Consider the following 19,138-nt stretch of genomic DNA (forward strand, 5'->3'; position numbering starts at 1 on the left):
GACCTTAAGCTGTATCCCTGCACCTTCTCATCCCATTGCCTTAATGCCATGAAGAGGAATAATGACGTGGGGAACCAAGAACTACCCCAGGTGAAGATGGTCTTGGAGAAGTGGAGACACTGGTTAGAGGAGGCGAAACTTCCATTCATAGGGTGGATGGATCACATGACCTGAAATATCCACACACCACCAGCGTCTCAACTCCAGACAAGCTCGTTGGGCCCTGTTGTTCACCCAGCTCAACTTCACCATCTCCTACCGCCCGAGGTCTAAGAATGTTAAGCCGCCGCTATTGCCCCGCTTATACACCCTCGGACCACGAGACCATTCTTCCTACTGCATGCCTGGCTGCTACCCTCGTCTGGGGAATAGAGAAACAGGTCCTTGAGGTGAAGCATTCCCGGGGGGCCCGGCTAACTGGATGTTTGTCCTAGGTCTAGGACCTAGACACTGCCCGCTCCCCGGTCTTGGAATGGGCTCATTCCTCCAGGCTTGCTTGCCACCCTGGCTCTGGTCGAACCCTGGCCTTTGTGGATAGCGCTTTTGGTGGCCCACCATGGTTCCGGATGTCTCCACGTTCATCTGTGCTCAGAACAAGACTCCATGGCAAGCTCCGGCTGGCCTCTTTCAACGTCTTCCTGTCCCTCACCGCCCCAGATCACATAGTATATCCCTGGACTTCGTCATTGGTCTCCCTCCGTCTGATGGCAACACCACTATCCTCATGGTGGTGGACAAGTTTTCCAAAGCCTCCCATTTCATTCCCTTCCCAAAGCTACCTTCTGCCAAAGACACAGCCCAGCTCATGGTGCAGCACGTCTTCCGGATCCATGGACTTCCGGTGGACGTGGTCCTCAGTTCTTGTCCCGGTCCTGGAAGGCGTTCTGTACACTCATTGGGTCATCGGCCAGCCTGTCCTCCGGGTTTCATCCCCAATCCAAAGGCCAGTCAGAGCATGCCAATCATAACTCGTCAGTGCCTCGTATCGGCCAACCCCAACACCTGGAGCCAGCAACTCGTGTGGGTGGAGTATGCCCGGGAACACCCTTGCCTGCTCGGCCACTGGGCTCTCGCCTATCGAGTGCTCTGTGGGTTATCAGCCCCCGCTCTTCCCGGAGCAAGAAGTCAACATTCCCTCTGCCCAGATGTTCGTCCGCCGCTGTTGGCGTTCCTGGAAGAGAGCTCAGTCCACTCTTCTCGGTCCGCTCTTCTCAAGCTCCCCGCTATCATATTTGGCAGAAGGTATGGTTATCCATTCAGGATATGTCCCTCCGGGTAGAGTCCCGCAAACTTTCCCCCCGTTTTATTGTCCCTTTCCCCAAGATTATTAGCTCTTTGCTGTTCATCTTCTGTTGCCCCGTACCCTCCGTATACATCCCACTTTTCATGTGTCTAGGATTAAACCTATGTCTCACAGTCCTTTGTCTCCTGTTTCCAGGCCCAGCCCTCTCCCACGTCTCATTGACGGCCAACTGGCATACACGGTGAGGCGCCTCCTGAAGGTTCGGCCGTGGGGCAGGGGATTCCAGTACCTAGTTGACTGGGAGGGTTATGGCCCGGAGGAGAGGTGCTGGGTCCCCGCTAGAAACATCCTGGACCCAGCCCTCATCGCTGAATTCCATCGTCGGCACCCCGGTTAACCAGATATGCGCCCAGGTAGGAAGCCAGGTGGCGTCCCTAGAGGGGAGGTACTGTCACACCCTGATCGGTTTCACCTGTCTTTGTGCTTGTCTCCACCCTCTCCAGGTGTCGCCCATTTGCAATATTATCCCCTGTGTATTTATACCGGTGTTTTCCATTTGTCTGTTGCCAGTTCGTCTTGTCCCGTCAAGCCTACCAGCCTTTTTCCCGTACTCCTGTTTTCTCTCTAGTCCCTGTTTTCCCTGTTTTGATCATTCTGCCTGCCCGGACCCTGAGCCCGCCTGCCGTTCTGTACCTTTCGGACTCTGCTCTGGATTGCTGAACTCTGCCTGCCCTTGACCTATCATTTGCCTGCCCCCTGTTTTTATAATAAACTTTTGTTACTTCAAACTGTCTGCATCTGGGTCTTATCCTGAGGTGACAGAAAGTGACATTCAATATCGCCTTGCACACTTTTGCCTGATATAGTCCAACAGTTGCAAACGAGAGTTTCTATTGGACAAATTCAGGTATGTTCCTCCCCATTTTGTTCCGGCAGAATGAATACACCTCTGATCACACGTAAGCACAGTTCACTCTCATCACAGCCACATTGTATTCCTCCTCTTCCCTTCGCTTCTGAACTTCAATGCACAACACATCAGCTATATGTGACCAGGCGAAAAAAACTTTCCAAGCCAAACCGCTACACAGCCTACATTGTTGTCAACATATTAACTAAAGTATCCCCATAGGAAGCATAGCTAATAGAAATAGCGTGTTAGTAAACCCGTTACAATCATTCAGTAACGTTAGTGTACAGTCAGTAAGCAGTTACACCGGCGGGCCACGTTGACGATAAATTAGTAATACCAAAAGCATACCATGACTTGGAAGAGTTCCAGTGTTGGGTTGGAAAGTCAAAGCCAGCTAGCTAACATAGCATCCCTCTTTTCGAGCAGGGTGTTTCAGTAGGCTAAACTAGCTAGCTGCATTTTCTAGCTAAGTAAGTGAAACTGAAAAAAAGACGACAATCTCTCTCTATTTCTCTCTTGCTTCTCCTTCAAGTTAATTTGTTCAAAACGTTTAAACTATTGTATTTCTCTCTCTTTGAGTCAACTACTAACCATATTTTATACACTGCAGTGCTAGCTAGCTGTAGCTTATGCTTTCAATGCTAGATTAATTATCTGATTCTTTGATTGGGTGGACAACATGTCAGTTCATGCTGCAAGAGCTCTGATAGGCTGGAGGACGCCCTCTGGAATTCCGGAAGTCTATGGAAGGGAGTGAGAACCATGAAACTCCTAGGTTTTGTATTGAAGTCAATACAAAACAATATCAAACGGAAGCTAGTTGTCCTCCTGCTACACCATGGTGCTACGCTACAGAGTCCTGTTGAGGCTACTGTAGACCTTCTTTGCAAAAAAAATGTAATCAGTTATTTGGTGACGTGATTATATTTAGTATAGCTTTATCAAAAAATTAGAACTTTTTAAGTGTTTTACCATTTACATTTTTAAGAAAATCACTGAGGAGGGTCCACCCCATCCTCCTCTGAGGAGCCTCCACTGTACTGAACAGCCTTTCAAGAATGTCTGGGCACCTACAGTTTGTTTATGTTGTAGGAGTGTCTATGCTTGGCTGAACAAGTTGGAATCAATTGATTCCCCTCTACTAAAAGTTCAAAAGGTTGAAGTGGACTCAACAGCTGCAGCAGCCTCTTATTTCTGCTGATTGTTTCACGATTAGGCTATAATTTTGGCCCGCCATTGAAAATCTATATGGAAGCCTTCAATAGTTCATTTGAAGCTGTTTTTATGACTGTGGAGGTATGTCAGAGTCTGTGATCAATACTGTGCGGTGCTTCATTGCATGTTGATCTTTCCCCTACTCCAACCCACTCTGACCTCCAGCAAGTACAGTATGACATTTTGCTAAGGAGAACAATATATATTTTTAAGAGTAAATTGAATTTGTATTCACAGTTACAGATCAGAATATGAGATGGGAAGATAGATGAGGGACACAGAAGACAAAGTGAGTGGCGGAACTGGGGACCGAACTGTTGACTCCAGGGGAATATGTGGTCTAGGGGCAGCGGCACTTCTACTAAACCCATCCAGTAAAACCTGTCTGAAGGCTGATAAAGTCTGAAGGCTATAAACAGCCTATACTATATACAGTTGAAGTCGGAAGTTTACATACACTTAGGTTGGAGTCATTAAAACTCGTTTTTCAACCACTTCACCAATTTCTTGTTAAAAAAATATAATTTTGTTAAGTCAGTTAGGACATCTACTTTGTGCATGACACAAGTCATTTTTCCAACAATTGTTTACAGGCAGATTATTTCACTTATAATTCACTGTATCACAATTCCAGTGGGTCAGAAGTTTACATACGCTAAGTTGACTGTGCCTTTAAACAGTGTGGAAAATTGCAGAAAATTAGGTCATGGCTTTAGAAGCTTCTGATAGGCTAATTGACATACTTTGAGTCAATTGGAGGTGTGCCGGTGGATGTATTTCAAGGCATAACTTCAAACGCAGTGCCACTTTGCTTGACATAAAGAAATCAGCCAATTTTTTTTTTTTTTTTTTTTTTTTTTTTTTTTTACCGTTATTTTACCAGGTAAGTTGACTGAGAACACGTTCTCATTTGCAGCAACAACCTGGGGAATAGTTACAGGGGAGAGGAGGGGGATGAATGAGCCAATTGTAAACTGGGGATTATTAGGTGACCATGATGGTTTGAGGGCCAGATTGGGAATTTAGCCAGGACACCGGGGTTAACACCCCTACTCTTACGATAAGTGCCATGGGATCTTTAATGACCTCAGAGAGTCAGGACACCCGTTTAACGTCCCATCCGAAAGACGGCACCCTACACAGGGCAGTGTCCCCAATCACTGCCCTGGGGCATTGGGATATTTTTTAGACCAGAGGAAAGAGTGCCTCCTACTGGCCCTCCAACACCACTTCCAGCAGCATCTGGTCTCCCATCCAGGGACTGACCAGGACCAACCCTGTTTAGCTTCAGAAGCAAGCCAGCAGTGGTATGCAGGGTGGTATACCTCAGGAAAGAAATTATACACATCCACCAGTCTGGTTCAGCCTCGGGAGGAATTTCCAAACGCCTGAAGGTACCACGTTCATCTGTACAAACAATAGTATGCAAGTATAAACACCATGGGACCACGCAGCTGTCATACCGCTCAAGAAGGAGACGCGTTCTGTCTCCTGGAGATGAACGTACTTTGGTGCGAAAAGTGCAAATCAATCTCAGAACAGCAGCAAAGAACCTTGTGAAGATGCTGGAGGAAACTGGTACAAAAGTATCTATATCCACAGTAAAACGAGTCCTATATTGACATAACCTGAAAGGCCGCTCAGCAAGGAAGAAGCCACTGCTCCAAAAGTGCCATAAAAAAAGCCAGACTACGGTTTGCAACTGCACATGGGGACAAAGATCGTACTTTTTGGAGAAATTTCCTCTGGTCTAATGAAACAAAAATAGAACTGTTTGGCCATAATGACCATCGTTATGTTTGGAGGAAAAAAGCGTAAGACTTGCAAGTCAAAGAACACCATCCTAACCTTGAAGAACGGGGGTTGCAGCATCATGTTGTGGGGGTGCTTTGCTGCAGGAGGGCCTGGTGCACTTCACAAAATAGATGGCATCATGAGGATGGACAAATCTGTGGATATATTGAAGCAACACCTCAAGACATCAGTCAGGAAGTTAAAGCTTGGTCGCAAATGGGTCTTCCAAATGGACAATGACCCCAAAGCATACTGTACTTCCAAAGGTGTGGCAAAATGGCTTAAGGACAACAAAGTCAAAGGTATTGGAGTGGCCATCACAAAGCCCTGACCTCAATCCTATAGAAAATTTGTGGGCAGAACTGAAAAGCATGTGCGAGCAAGGAGGCCTTACAAACCTGACTCAGTTACACCAGCTCTGTCAGGAGGAATGGGCCAAAATTCACCCAACTTATTGTAGGAAGCTTGTGGAAGGCTACCCGAAACATTTGACCCAAGTTACACAATTTAAAGGCAATTCTACCAAATACTAATTGTAAACTTCTGACCCACTGGGAATGTGATATATCACTCTACTATTATTCTGACATTTCACATTCTTAAAATAAAGTGGTGATCCTAACTGACCTAAGACAGGGAATTTTTACTTGGATTAAATGTCAAGAATTGTGAAAAACTGCATTTAAATGTATTTGGCTAAGGTGTATGTAAACTTCCGACTTCAACTGTATGTCACTCCCTTTGGTTGCTTCCCCAGGCGTCATTGTTTCTGGTCTGTGCGTTGTTAATGTTTGTATTGTTCATTCGTTTATTAAATTATGCACTCTCTGAACTCTCTTCCCGACTCCCAGCGCACTTGTTACAGAATGACGCCTCACCAAAGGGAAGCATCAGGGAGTGTTTTTTGTTTGTTTAGGAGGTGATGTTGGGTCCGGGTGTCAGAACCGGAGCTACCTGGGAGGCCTCAGCCGGTTTGTCGGATTCCCATGCCTCAGTGTGCTCGAAAGGCTCCCATGCCTCAGCTGGGTGAACAGATTCCCGTGCCTTGACCGAGGCAACCGGGTCGGTCTCACCCGGCTCATCAGGCTCTCACGCCTCAGACGGTTTGTCTGGTTTCTGGCGACCGGTCTGCTCCTGATCCCCGGGAATCGTTGGCGTCCTGCGGCTGGAGCTAAAGGCGCCGGGGAGGTGGTACTGTCATGTATGCTCTCTCTCCGGTGCTCTAGGTTGCCATGCTCCCGCCTTAGCAGAGGTTACCGGTCTGCTACTGATCCCCGGAATCGTCATCTTGTTCGGCTTTCTGCGGCTAGAGCAGCCCGTCGGGGAAGGTGTACTGTCACATGTGCTCCCTCTTCTGCCTCTAGGTCACCAGGCTGCTCATTATGGCGCACACCTGTCACCATCGTTACGCACATCATGACACTCACCTGGACTCCATCATCTCCTTGATTACTTTCCCTATACATGTCATTCCCTTTGTTCCTTCCCCATGCGTCATTGTTTCTGTTTCCTGTCTGTGCGCTGTTCATGTTTCTTGTTTTGTTTATTAAATTATGCACTCCCTGAACTTACTTCCCGACTCCCAGTGCACTCGTTACATAGAGTTTCCTGTAAACAGTATATGCTATATTCCTTTTATTTTAGCCACGTAAAGACTGATCGTCTTTTCTTATCTACTAAGCTGTTACAATTATAACTGGCCATACTTATTTCACCCCTAACCATAACTAGATACTATTCTCAGTCTACATTTACCATAATTTGGGCGTGTTAAGTTACTGCTATAAAAAGGTATCATGACAGTCAAAAATAGATATTTCAAATGTTTGATGTTTAGAATGAAAGAAAACGGTTCTAGCAATTTGCACAAAGCAACTGGTGTTTTCATGTTCTTTTTGTTTTTTTTATTCCCTTGCCTGTTTGCCTGTGAGCCAATGCCACAGATGTTAGAAAATTGAGTCAAGATATTATGTATATAGTAGATCTGAGTAGGTTGTGTGTGATATCGGATGTGATTTAGTGAGCGTGTGTATGGTGTCTGGATAAGAGTAAGACTAAAATGTGTGATGTATAAAAAAAATGATAGCCCAACCAATTTGCATGGTTGAGTGTGTGTGTAACATGAAGTGAGTGTAGCCTTAATATTCAGGATGATAATTGTTGTATCAACATCATAGTTGCGTCATAGTTACATTAAACATAATTTTAATAGAAAAACACATCCCAGCATTTCCATAGTAATTGACGTTTCACAAGATTAGGAAAGAGACATTGCATTACTATAGAAGGCTTCACTGCAGTACATTATTACTTCACTGCAGTACAAATGTATGCCGTGTTCCCCAACATTCCCGTTCTGATATATTCCCATTGCTTGTTGTAAACATAGATTAACATGGAGACAAAAACATACAAAAGATAGATCAACAAAAAACATTAAATGATAGAAAAGTTCGACAGAGGGAGAGAAAAGATAGAGATCAAGTGTGCATGTGTGTGCGTCCATGTGTGTAAGTGATAGTATAATTGAGTGCATATCAACTTCATAGTGTTCAGATATTTTAGTCCCCATAATTTTTTCTGTAACCTGATGTCCCTGTAGAAATTAGGACAGCCATGGTATTATGGAGTTGTCTCGGGAAAAGCTGCCCATCTATAAAGAGTTTGTCCACAATGAGAAAGGCGAGAATTTAGTGAAGTAAAAATTGTAAAAAATATAAATAGTAGTAAAGTAAAGTAAAGTACAGATAACCCAAAAACGACTTAAGTAAAAATACTTGAAAATACTACTTAAGTACTTTACAGCACTGGGGAGAATGACGAAAAGGGTCCTAAGGGTGGTAGAGTACACCCCGTAGATTTTCAACTGCGAGGTAGAACTAAGGGCAAACTGGGAACAGAAAATTAGAGCTTGAGCACAAGGAAAGGGAAAGAGAATGTGCAGCCAGACTAGAACAAGAAGAACGTGCACATGCCATTCAATTAAAAGAGATGGCGGTGGAAGCGCAACAAAGGGAGATAGATCTGGAAGAATTCTAAATCAAGTCAAGCCATCCTGCACCTTTAACTGAGTTAGATCTGGGTTGGAATAGCCGAAGTGTACCGTCTTTCAACGAAAAGGAGGTTTAATTATATTTGACTCTGTTTGAGAGGATTGCCACATCCGTAAAATGGCTGAGAGATATTTGCTCACTGCTCCTCCAAAGTGTTCTTGTGGGAAAAGCTCAGAAAGTGTACACCGCTTTATCTCTTGGCCAGAGTTTAGATTTTGACACTGTTAAAGCTGCTATCCTTCGGGTTTACGAGTTCGTCCCAGAGGCATACAGACAACAGTTTCATAATTTCAAAAGACAGAATCAAAGCCAACTTGAGTTCAACAGGAAACAAGCATGTCTTTTTGATTGGTGGTGTGGTTGTCAAGAGGTTTAAGGACCTTGACAACTCTGCTAGGACCTAGGATCAAGGGAGACACTCAAGTGTTTTAGTACTATCTCTCTTGACACAATGATGAAAATAATCATGGCCTCTAAACCTTCAAGCTGCATACTGGACCCTATTCCAACTAAACTACTGAAAGAGCTGCTTCCTGTGCTTGGCCCTCCTATGTTGAACATAATAAACGGCTCTCTATCCACCGGATGTGTACCAAACTCACTAAAAGTGGCAGTAATAAAGCCTCTCTTGAAAAAGCCGAACCTTGACCCAGAAAATATAAAAAACTATCGGCCTATATCGAATCTCCCATTCCTCTCAAACATTTTAGAAAAAGCTGTTGCGCAGCAACTCACTGCCTTCCTGAAGACAAACAATGTATATGAAACGGTTCAGTCTGGTTTTAGACCACCTCATAGCACTGAGACTCCACTTGTGAAGGTTGTAAATTACCTTTTAATGGCGTCAGACCGAGGCTCTGCATCTGTCCTCGTGCTCCTAGACCTTAGTGCTGCTTTTGATACCATCGATCACCACATTCTTTGGAGAGATTGGAAACCCAAATTGGTCTACACGGACAAGTTCTGGCCTGGTTTAGATCTTATCTGTCGGAAAGATATCAGTTTGTCTCTGTGGAGGGTTGGTCTTCTGACAAATCAACTGTACATTTTGGTGATCCTCAAGATTTAGGACCACTATTGTTTTCACTATATATTTTACCTTTTGGGGATGTCATTCGAAAACATAATGATAACTTTCACTGCTATGCGGATGACACACAGCTGTACATTTTGATGAAACATGGTGAAGCCCCAAAATTGCCCTCGCTGGAAGCCTGTGTTTCAGACATAAGGAAGTGGATGGCTGCAAACTTTCTACTTTTAAACTCGGACAAAACAGAGATGCTTGTTCTAGGTCCCAAGAAACAAAGAGAACTTCTGTTGAATCTGACAAATAATCCTGATGGTTGTACAGTCGTCTCAAATAAAACTGTGAAGGACCTCAGCGTTACTCTGGACCCTGATCTCTCTTTTGACGAACATATCAAGACTGTTTCAAGTACAGTTTTTTTCCATCTACGTAACATTGCAAAAATAAGAAATGTTCTGTCCAAAAATGATGTAGAAAAATGTATCAATGCTTTTGTCACTTCTAGGTTAGACTACTGCAATGCTCTACTTTCTGGCTACCCGGATAAAGTACTAAATTAACTTCAGCTAGTGCTAAATATGGCTGCTAGAATCCTGACTAGAACCCCAACATTTTATCATATTACTTCAGTGCTAGCCTCCCTACACTGGCTTCCTGTTAAGGCAAGGGCTGATTTCAAGGTTTTACTGCTAACCTACAAAGCATTACATGGGCTTGCTCTTACCTATCTTTCCGATTTGGTCCTGCCGTACATACCTACACGTATGCTACGGTCACAAGACGCAGGCCTCCTAATTGTCCCTAGAATTTCTAAGCAAACAGCTGGAGGCAGGGCTTTCTCCTATAGAGCTACATTTTTATGGAATGGTCTGCCTACCCATGTGAGAGACGCAGACTCAGTCTCAACCTTTAAGTCTTTATTGAAGACTCATCTCATCAGTAGGTCCTATGATTGAGTGTAGTCTGGCCCAAGAGTGTGAAGGTGAACAGAAAGGCACTGGAGCAACGAACCGCCCTTGCTGTCTCTGCCTGACCGGTTCCCCTCTCTCCACTGGGATTCTCTGCCTCTAACCCTATTACAGGGGCTGAGTCACTGGCTTACTGGTGCTCTTCCATGCTGTCCCTAGGAGGGGTGCGTCACTTGAGTGGGTTGAGTCACTGATGTGGTCTTCCGGTCTGGGTTGGCGCCCCTCTTGGGTTGTGCCGTGGCGGAGATCTTTGTGGGCTATACTCGGCCTTGTCTCAGGATGGTAAGTTGGTGGTTGAAGATATTCCTCTAGAGGTGTGGGGGCTGTGCTTTGGAAAAGTGGGTGGGGTTATATCCTGCCTGTTTGGCCCTGTCCGGGGGTATCATCGGATGGGGCCACAGTGTCTCCTGACCCCTGCTGTCTCAGCCTCCAGTATTTATGCTGCAGTAGTTTGTGTCGGGGGGCAAGGGTCAGTCTGTTATATCTGGAGTATTTCTCCTGTCTTATCCGGTGTCCTGTGTGAATTTAAGTATGCTCTCTCTAGTTCTCTCTTTCTTTCTTTCTTTCTCTGGGAGGACCTGAGCCCTAGGACCATGCCTCAGGACTACTTGTCCTGATGACTCCGTGCTGTCCCCAGTCCACCTGGCCGTGCTGCTGCTCCAGTTTCAACTGTTCTGCCTGCGGCTATGGAACCCTGACCTGTTCACCGGACGTGCTAGACCTGCTGTTTTCAACTCTCTAGAGACAGCAGGAGTGGTAGAGATACTCTGAATGATCGGCTATGAAAAGCCAACTGACATTTACTCCTGAGATGCTAACCTGTTGCACCCTCGACAACCACTGTGATTATTATTATGGTGCACCAGAAGAGTCCATGGTGGTGGATAGGCCTACACTGCAGGCTGCAGGGGTTGCCTTTCACCAGCAGGATCTTGACATTTTAAAGGTTAAGACTTTGGCCTTTATAGCTATGGTAATTAATGGCACTGCCAAGGTGGAGAGAAGGTCCAGGAAGATAGAAATCATAGTGGATGCGGCGGAGTGCTTCCTGGAGCTGAAAGATTTCTCAGCGAAGGAGTTACATGGATTATTGGCACAAGCCATACCACCTTCAGGTCCTAGAGCCTGAGCAGGGAGATATGGAGAATTAAAAGGAAGAAGTGGGAGTTTTGATTGTTTTGGCAATGTACTATTTTTATTAGGGTGGATTAAGTTAGTTACCCTATTATATATGGATTTATTTTTTGGGGGGGGAGTTTCAACCCGTCCGCCATAAAACCCACAGAAGAAGAAGCAGGCAGGTCTGGGTGGGGGAGCTGTGCTTTGAACATTGGGCTTGTAGCTTTGGCAAGTATCTGTATTGCATTCACCTTAACAGGGGGAGGTTGTTGTTCGCTGCTGGGTAGGGCAGCTGGCGACGAAGACAAGTAGTAAGGTGGAATTTGGGGAACCAGATAAGATAGTGGGGTTGCTAGGAGTGTGAGACCATCTTCCCTACTTTTGGGAACAGACTGCGCTACGTGTTGTAGCATGTTCTTTGACATGCAAATTAATTAGATAAGCTTTATCAGTGTTTGTAAACAGAGTGCACTGTGAGTAGTGTGCTCCTCTATTCTGCATAATTAATCAGGCCAAAACCTACAGTGATCAACCTGAATCTGAGTACAGCCTAGTTGTTCCTGTCCAGTTTGTGGCCTATTCAGTGCACCATGGATATGTATCCACTGCTGGTCTGCCACTAGCCACACCGGCCGGTCGCACTCGACCGACCGGTCGCACTCCCAGACCCCATGGGGGGTCCCGTCAGCTGGGAGAGCTAAGTGTTTAGCTAAATGTTCAATGTTATGTCTATGTCCTCTTTCATTGGCCTAGTCTTGTTAAATGTTTCTAGAATGTATAGTTTTCAAAATACAGTGCAGGTTATGTGGGGTGGACAGAAAAGCGTTTCCAGACTGCGTAGCTCAGTGGGGGTTCTATGACTTTATTATCATGTGTGGGTCTCTGAACCGTGTATAGCCTATCATGCCCCTGTGTAGAGCGCATTTGCATGTTTGCACAATAATAGTGTTTCATTGGTGTAATATTTGTGTTGTGGAGAAATGACCAGGCAGGAGACTGGAGTACAGTTAGTTTCGTTTAGTCTAAACCTCTTGTGCTCTACAGCCCCCGGCACAATAGTGCGCATGTTCATTTCCTATTAGGTGTAGTAACGTAATACTGCCGTAATACATTACTGCTTAGTAACAGCATAGTAACTAATATAAACAGATGTACATCAGATACTACACTCCTCCCCCATAGTGTTTAACCCAGAGAACAAGGTAAATATGTTAGGGAAGTGTCAGTGTGCAGCGGGTAGGACGGAGTCAGGAGCAGGACACAGAACTGAGTAAAAATGTACTTTACTCGAATAAATCACGAACTAATTCCATACAGGGAAAATATTCCAGCTCGACGCAAACGAGCGACCACTTAACAAAGAACGTGAAGACGTAGTGCCCAAACACACTAACACAAACAATACCCACAAAGCAGGGCTTTGGGGCTTCCTAAATATGATCCCCAATTAGAGGCAACGATTACCAGCTGCATCTAATTGGAACCATACAAAACCACCAACATAGAAATACACATTCTAGAACACCCCCCTAGTCACACCCTGACCTAAACCACTATAGAGAATCCAAGGGCTCTCTATGGTCAGGGCGTGAGAGGAACTACTAATGCAATAGCTGAACAATGTATTCTTAAACATATTTCAACTACTGGGTTGAAGCAGACTTTTCAGAGCCCAGGTCAAATCCAGGGGATTATTCTGCACCGAAGATGGAATTTGTGTTCTAATAACTAACCCAGGTAATGTCCTTTTTCTTTCTTTTTATCTAGGAAATATTAAAGTGTTTTTGTTTTACTGTCTGTTACCTCCTGAAACAGCTCAACTCACAGGTCAAGCATTTGAGGTGCCCTTCGCTGTCGAATAGGATATCTCCGCTCCTCCTGGGCTTCCGGTGGTGGGCCAGGTTCAGGAGGAAGGTCAGGCTCTGTCTCTCCCGTGCGTCCACAGTCAGGAGAATAGTCCTGGGGGTCGTTATTGTTCTTGTTCTCTCGGCATGTCTCTGCTGGGGCGTTGGACCGGAACAGATGAACGTTGACATGGCGATGACCAATTTGGACTTGGTAAGTCAAAGGTCCTCTACACCTGAGTTCCACAGGCAGTTGGGGTGTCTGAAATCACGTACCATCACCCTCTTTCCCTCTTTGAATTCTCTGACAGTCTTTGAGTGTCTGTCATGAGCTTTCTTCTGCTGTAGCTGGTGCTTTGCCACAGTGCTTGATAAGTCTGGGTTCAACAATGTCAGGTGGGTACGTGGTTCGAGTTTCAGAAACAGTTCAGCTGGTGTACATTCCGTTACTGTGTGTAGTGTGTTAAGTAAGTAAACAGGAACCAGGGAAGCCTTTGGTGGGTGGGCACAGTCTGAACCTCAAGTCTAGTCCAGGGCTTCTTAACGGTTTGCACGGCTCTCTCCGCTGCTCAGTTTGATGCCGGATGGTAAGATGGTGACAGGATGTGGCTTACTCCGTTGTTCTTGAGAAACATTTCAAAATCGTTTGACATGAAAAGAGGGCCATTGTCGTATACGAGCTCCTTGACTAATCATGCGAACAGGTGTCTGAGAAGATTGAAGGTCTTCTCAGCTGTGGTCAGTTGAGTAGGGAACACTTCCATCCACTTGGAATGGACATTGACAAGCAACATTTGGATGCGTTCCCATGGTGTATCAGCCCAGGACCATGGATGAAGAGGTGCAGCAGCAGGCTTGTTGCAAACAGCTTCACAAGGTGAGCAGTGGGGCGGCAGCGTAGCCCAGTGTTGGACTAGTAACCGAAAAGTTGCAAGATCGAATCCCCGAGCTGACAAGGTACAAATCTGTCGTTCTGCCCCTGAACAAGGCAGTTAACCCACTGTTCCTAGGCCTTCATTGAAAATAAGAATTTGTTCTTAACTGACTTGCCTAGTTACATAAAGGTAAAATAGAACATGCTGTTGAATGTCCTGATCCAGTTCAGGCCACGACAGATAACTGCGGGCGAGTGCTTTCATTCGAGTGATCCCTGGATGTCCCTAATGCAGGTCAGATGGCAGTCTCCTCTGGAATTTGTGATGTACCACCTCCCTTGATCCCCACAGAACACATCCTTGATCAGTGGACACCTGGTCTTTCTTGTTGATGAATGGATGACGGTTATCGTCATGAAGGTTATCGTCACGAGGATGTCGTCCATGAAGCACACATTGTCTATAACGTCCAAGATCTGATCCATTGTGTGTTGGAATATCGCTGGAGCTGTCGAGATTCCATAGACCAAGCGGTTGAATCTGAATAGCCCCTTGTGTGTATTGATGGTCAGATACTGTTCTGACTCTGGATCCAGCTTCAGTTGATGATAAAAACGAATGTCAGGACTTGCTTACTGAAAACCTTCCCACCAGCTAGAGTGGCAAAATGATCTTCAGCATTTGGTAGTGGATATTCCTCTGGTAGTATGCAGCGATTTACTGTGACCTTGTAGTCTCCGCACATTCTGACGGTCTTGTCTTTTTTTGACACTGTAACGATCTGAGCAGCCCAGTCGCTCCTCGCTACTTTTGTGATGATGTTATTCTTCTGTAGGCGGTCCAGTTCTGTAGGCGGTCCAGTTCTGTAGTCGGTCCAGTTCTGTAGGCGGTCCAGGTGGACGTGGTTCCTTCTTGCACTCTGACTTTTGCTGTGAAGTCTTGCCATAGCCACCTTTGAAAGTTCTTTGTGCTTCTCCAGCATGTTAGTGAGTGTAGCCTGACTCACTGGTTAATCATTTTTCAGACTGAAGGTTTCTCCCCAGTTCAACTTGATCTTTTGTACCCAGTTTCTGCCTAGCAAGGCAGATTTTTCTCCTTTAACAATGACAAGCGGTAGCGTCCACTTCTTCCCCTCATACCGGACTGGTACCTGGATCTGCCCTAAAACAGGAATAGTGTCACCAGTGTACGAAGAAAGGCGGATGGACGCTGGCTGAAGAGGGCACTCTTTCAGTTTTTCTTTGTAGAGTCTTTCTGGAATAAGCGATACAGACGCTCCGGTGTCCAGCTGCATTTTCACTGTTTTTCCCGCTAACTCCATGCTGAGATAGATTCCATATTTTAGTTGTTGAGCTGTGTACACCGTGAACAGTTCCAATACTGTTTCAGTTGGACCTTCCTCTTCTTGTGCTGCGTCTGACAATGTGCGCTCTTGCAATGCGTTTTGGAGCTTTACACACTCTTTGTAGATGTCCAACCTTTCCACAATTGTGGCACTTTTCATTTTGGAATTGACATTCACTGTGCTGATGATTATCTCCCCCACATCTGTAGCAACTTGGCTTAGACCTTTGTGATGTGGACTGCTTTGTTCTTGTGTAATCTTGAGGACGGGACTGAGAAACGTGTGACTTGTGAGCCTTTTTCACCACGTGCATCACCTACCTTGTGAACACCTTTCTGACGTTCTGCATGTCCTGATAGCTCAATAGTATCCCTGTGAGGAAGCGCGAGTTCAGGTGCAATATCACAGGCTTTATTATTATTTATTTTTTTACCGTTATTTTCCCAGGTAAGTTGACTGAGAACACGTTCTCATTTGCAGCAACGACCTGGGGAATAGTTACAGGGGAGAGGAGGGGGATGAATGAGCCAATTGTAAACTGGGGAATATTAGGTGACCATGATGGTTTGAGGGCCAGATTGGGAATTTTAGCCAGGACACCAGGGTTAACACCCCTACTCTTACGATAAGTGCCATGGGATCTTTAATGACCTCAGAGAGTCAGGACACCCGTTTAACGTCCCATCCGAAAGACGGCACCCTACACAGGGCAGTGTCCCCAATCACTGCCCTGGGGCATTGGGATATTTATTTTTATTTTGTTTTAGACCAGAGGAAAGAGTGCCTCCTACTGGCCCTCCAACACCACTTCCAGCAGCATCTGGTCTCCCATCCAGGGACTGACCAGGACCAACCCTGCTTAGCTTCAGAAGCAAGCCAGCAGTGGTATGCAGGGTGGTATGCTACTCTTAAAGGTCAGGTCCTTCTCTGACAGAAGCCTTCTGTGATATGCTTCACCTGTGAGACCACATACAAACTTGTCTCGAAGAGCATCATCAAGAAATTGTGCAAACTCATATGTACTTGCCAGCCTTTCCAAAGCAAGGATGTAGTCAGCCACGGTTTCCACTTGACTCTGGTGATGTTGGTAAAATCTGAAACGTTCTGCAATGAGAATTGGCTTAGGCTTGAAATGCCTTGAAAGAGTTTCAGTCAGTTCTGCATAGGTCAACTCTGCTTTTATTGGTTCAATGAGACCTTTCAGCAATCCATACTCAGTTGGACCCGAAACACTGAGAAATACGTCTGCTTTCTTTTCATTTTTGATTTCATTTGCAGCCAGCCAATGCTCTAAATAGGTATCAAAATTCTCTTTTGTAGCCTCAAACTCTGGTACTCGACCAATGGTTGCCATTTTCACAGTTCTTTGTTCAGGTTCCTCATTCCTTGTATTCCTTAATTTTCTGAATTGTCATATAATTCTTCATTTCAGCAATTTCTTTCGGCAATTACTTTGTTCACTACACTCATTTGTAATAATGTACACTGTTACGTTTCTTCCTTTTTTAAACAATATTTCTCCACTGAGATCGCCAATTTCAATGGGTTTCAGTGACAGTTTTGTTAAACCACCAGAGGGCAGTGTCGCTATTCTGGACTCCAATAGGCTTGCTACTTGGCAGCTCCTGAACACTGTACCTGCTAGCAGTGTTAAGCCTTTTCTACTGGCGAAAAAAAAAAAAGATAACTGACGATTTACATAATTATTTTGAGTTTCATTACTCACGCAACATTCTTCCCTTCACGCAATGTCCGTTTAAGAAGCTTAATCACCATTCGTCATCAGACAGGAGACGGGAGTACAGTTTCGTTTAGTCAAAACCTCTCGGGCTCTACAGCCTCCGGCACAATAGTGCGCATGTGCATTTCCTATTAGGTGTTGTAACGTAACACTGCCGTAATACATTACTGCTTAGTAACAGCATAGTAACTAATATAAACAGATGTAGATCACAGATACTACAATTGGGCTAGGCCCTGTTTGCAGTGAAGTAGTAATAGGACCGTGGATGTTAAGTTCTCCTTCACCGTAAATCTCACGTGTGTGTGTGTGTGTGTGTGTGTGTGTGTGTGTGTGTGTGTGTGTGTGTGTGTGTGTGTGTGTGTGTGTGTGTGTAACTTTTTAATGCGTTATTTTCTGTGCCTGACACCACCTTTGGGTCATTGGAGCATTTCTGATTGGATTACAGAGACTGCAGGAATTTAGTAGGTCGCCAAGCATTTCATGGACGCTGTCTTATGAAATTGTGTATTTACACTGAATAAAAATATTAGAGCAACATGTAAAGTGTTGGTCACATGTTTCATGAGCTGAAAAGAAAACCCCAGAAACGTTTTATACACACAAAGCTAACTTCTCTAAAATGTTGTGGACAAATTTGTTTACATCCCTGTTAGTGAGTGTTTCTCTTGCCAAGATAATCCATGTGTGACATATCAAGAAGCTGATTAAAAAGCATGATCATTACACAGGTGCATCTTGTGCTGGGGACAACAAAAGGCCACTAAAATGTGCAGTTTTGTCACATAACACAATGCCACAGATGTCTCAAGTTTTGAGGGAGAGTGTAATTGGCATGCTGACTGCAGGAATGGCCACCAGAGCTGTTGTCAGATAGTTTAATGTTAATTTCTTTACCATAAGCTACCTCAAGTCGTTTGAAAGAATTTGGCAGTATGTCCAACCTCAGACTAAGTGTATGGTGTCGTGTGGTCAAGTGGTTTGCTGATGTCAATGTTGTGTACAGAGATCTCCATGGTGGGGTTATGGAATGGGCAGGCACAAGCTACGGACAACTAACATTTCATTTTATCATTGGCAATTCGAATTCAGAGATCCTGAGGCTCACTTGTCGTGCCATTCATCCGCCGCCATCGCCTCATGTTTCAGCATGATAATGCCCCATGTTGCAAGGATTTGTACACAATTCCTGAAAGCTGAAAATGTCTGTTCTTCCATGGCCTGCATACTCCCCAGACATGTCACCCATTGAGCGTGTTTTGGATGCTCAGGATCGACATATACAACAGCGTGTTCCAGTTCCGCCAATATCCAGCAACTTCGCACGGCAATTGAAGTGTGACAACACTCCACAATCAACAACCTGATCAACTCTATGCAAATGAGATGTCGCGCTGCATGAGGCAAATGGTGGTCACAGATACTGACTTGTTTTCTGATCCACGCCCCTACTTTTTTTATATATACAGTACAATATATATACAAATATGTGGACACCCCTATTTCAGCCACACCCATTGCTGACAGGTGTATAAAATTGTGCACACAGCCATGCAATCTCCATAGACAGACATTGGCAGTAGAATGGAGTGTGACCCTCACAAACTTTTACAGATGCACAATTGAGAGCATTCTGTTGGACTGTTTCACCACCTGGTAACTGCACCGCCCGCAACAGCAGGGCTCTCCAGAGGGTGGTGCGGTCTGCCCAACGCATCACCGGGGGCACACTGCCTTCACTCCCAGGACACCTACAGCACCCGACGTCACAGGAAGGCCAAAAATATAAACAAGGACATCAACCACACGAGCCACGGCCTGTTCACCCCGCTACCATAAACCACCCGAGCCCACGGCCTGTTCACCCTGCTACCATCCAGAAGGCGAGGTCAGTACAGGTGCATCAAAGCTGGGACCAAGACACTGAAAAATAGCTTCTATCTCAAGACAATCAGACTGTTAAATAGCCATCACTGGCCGGCTACCACCCGGTTACTC

Source organism: Salvelinus fontinalis, chromosome 3, assembly GCF_029448725.1.
Source record: "Salvelinus fontinalis isolate EN_2023a chromosome 3, ASM2944872v1, whole genome shotgun sequence".
NCBI classification, from domain to species: Eukaryota; Metazoa; Chordata; class Actinopteri; order Salmoniformes; family Salmonidae; genus Salvelinus; species Salvelinus fontinalis.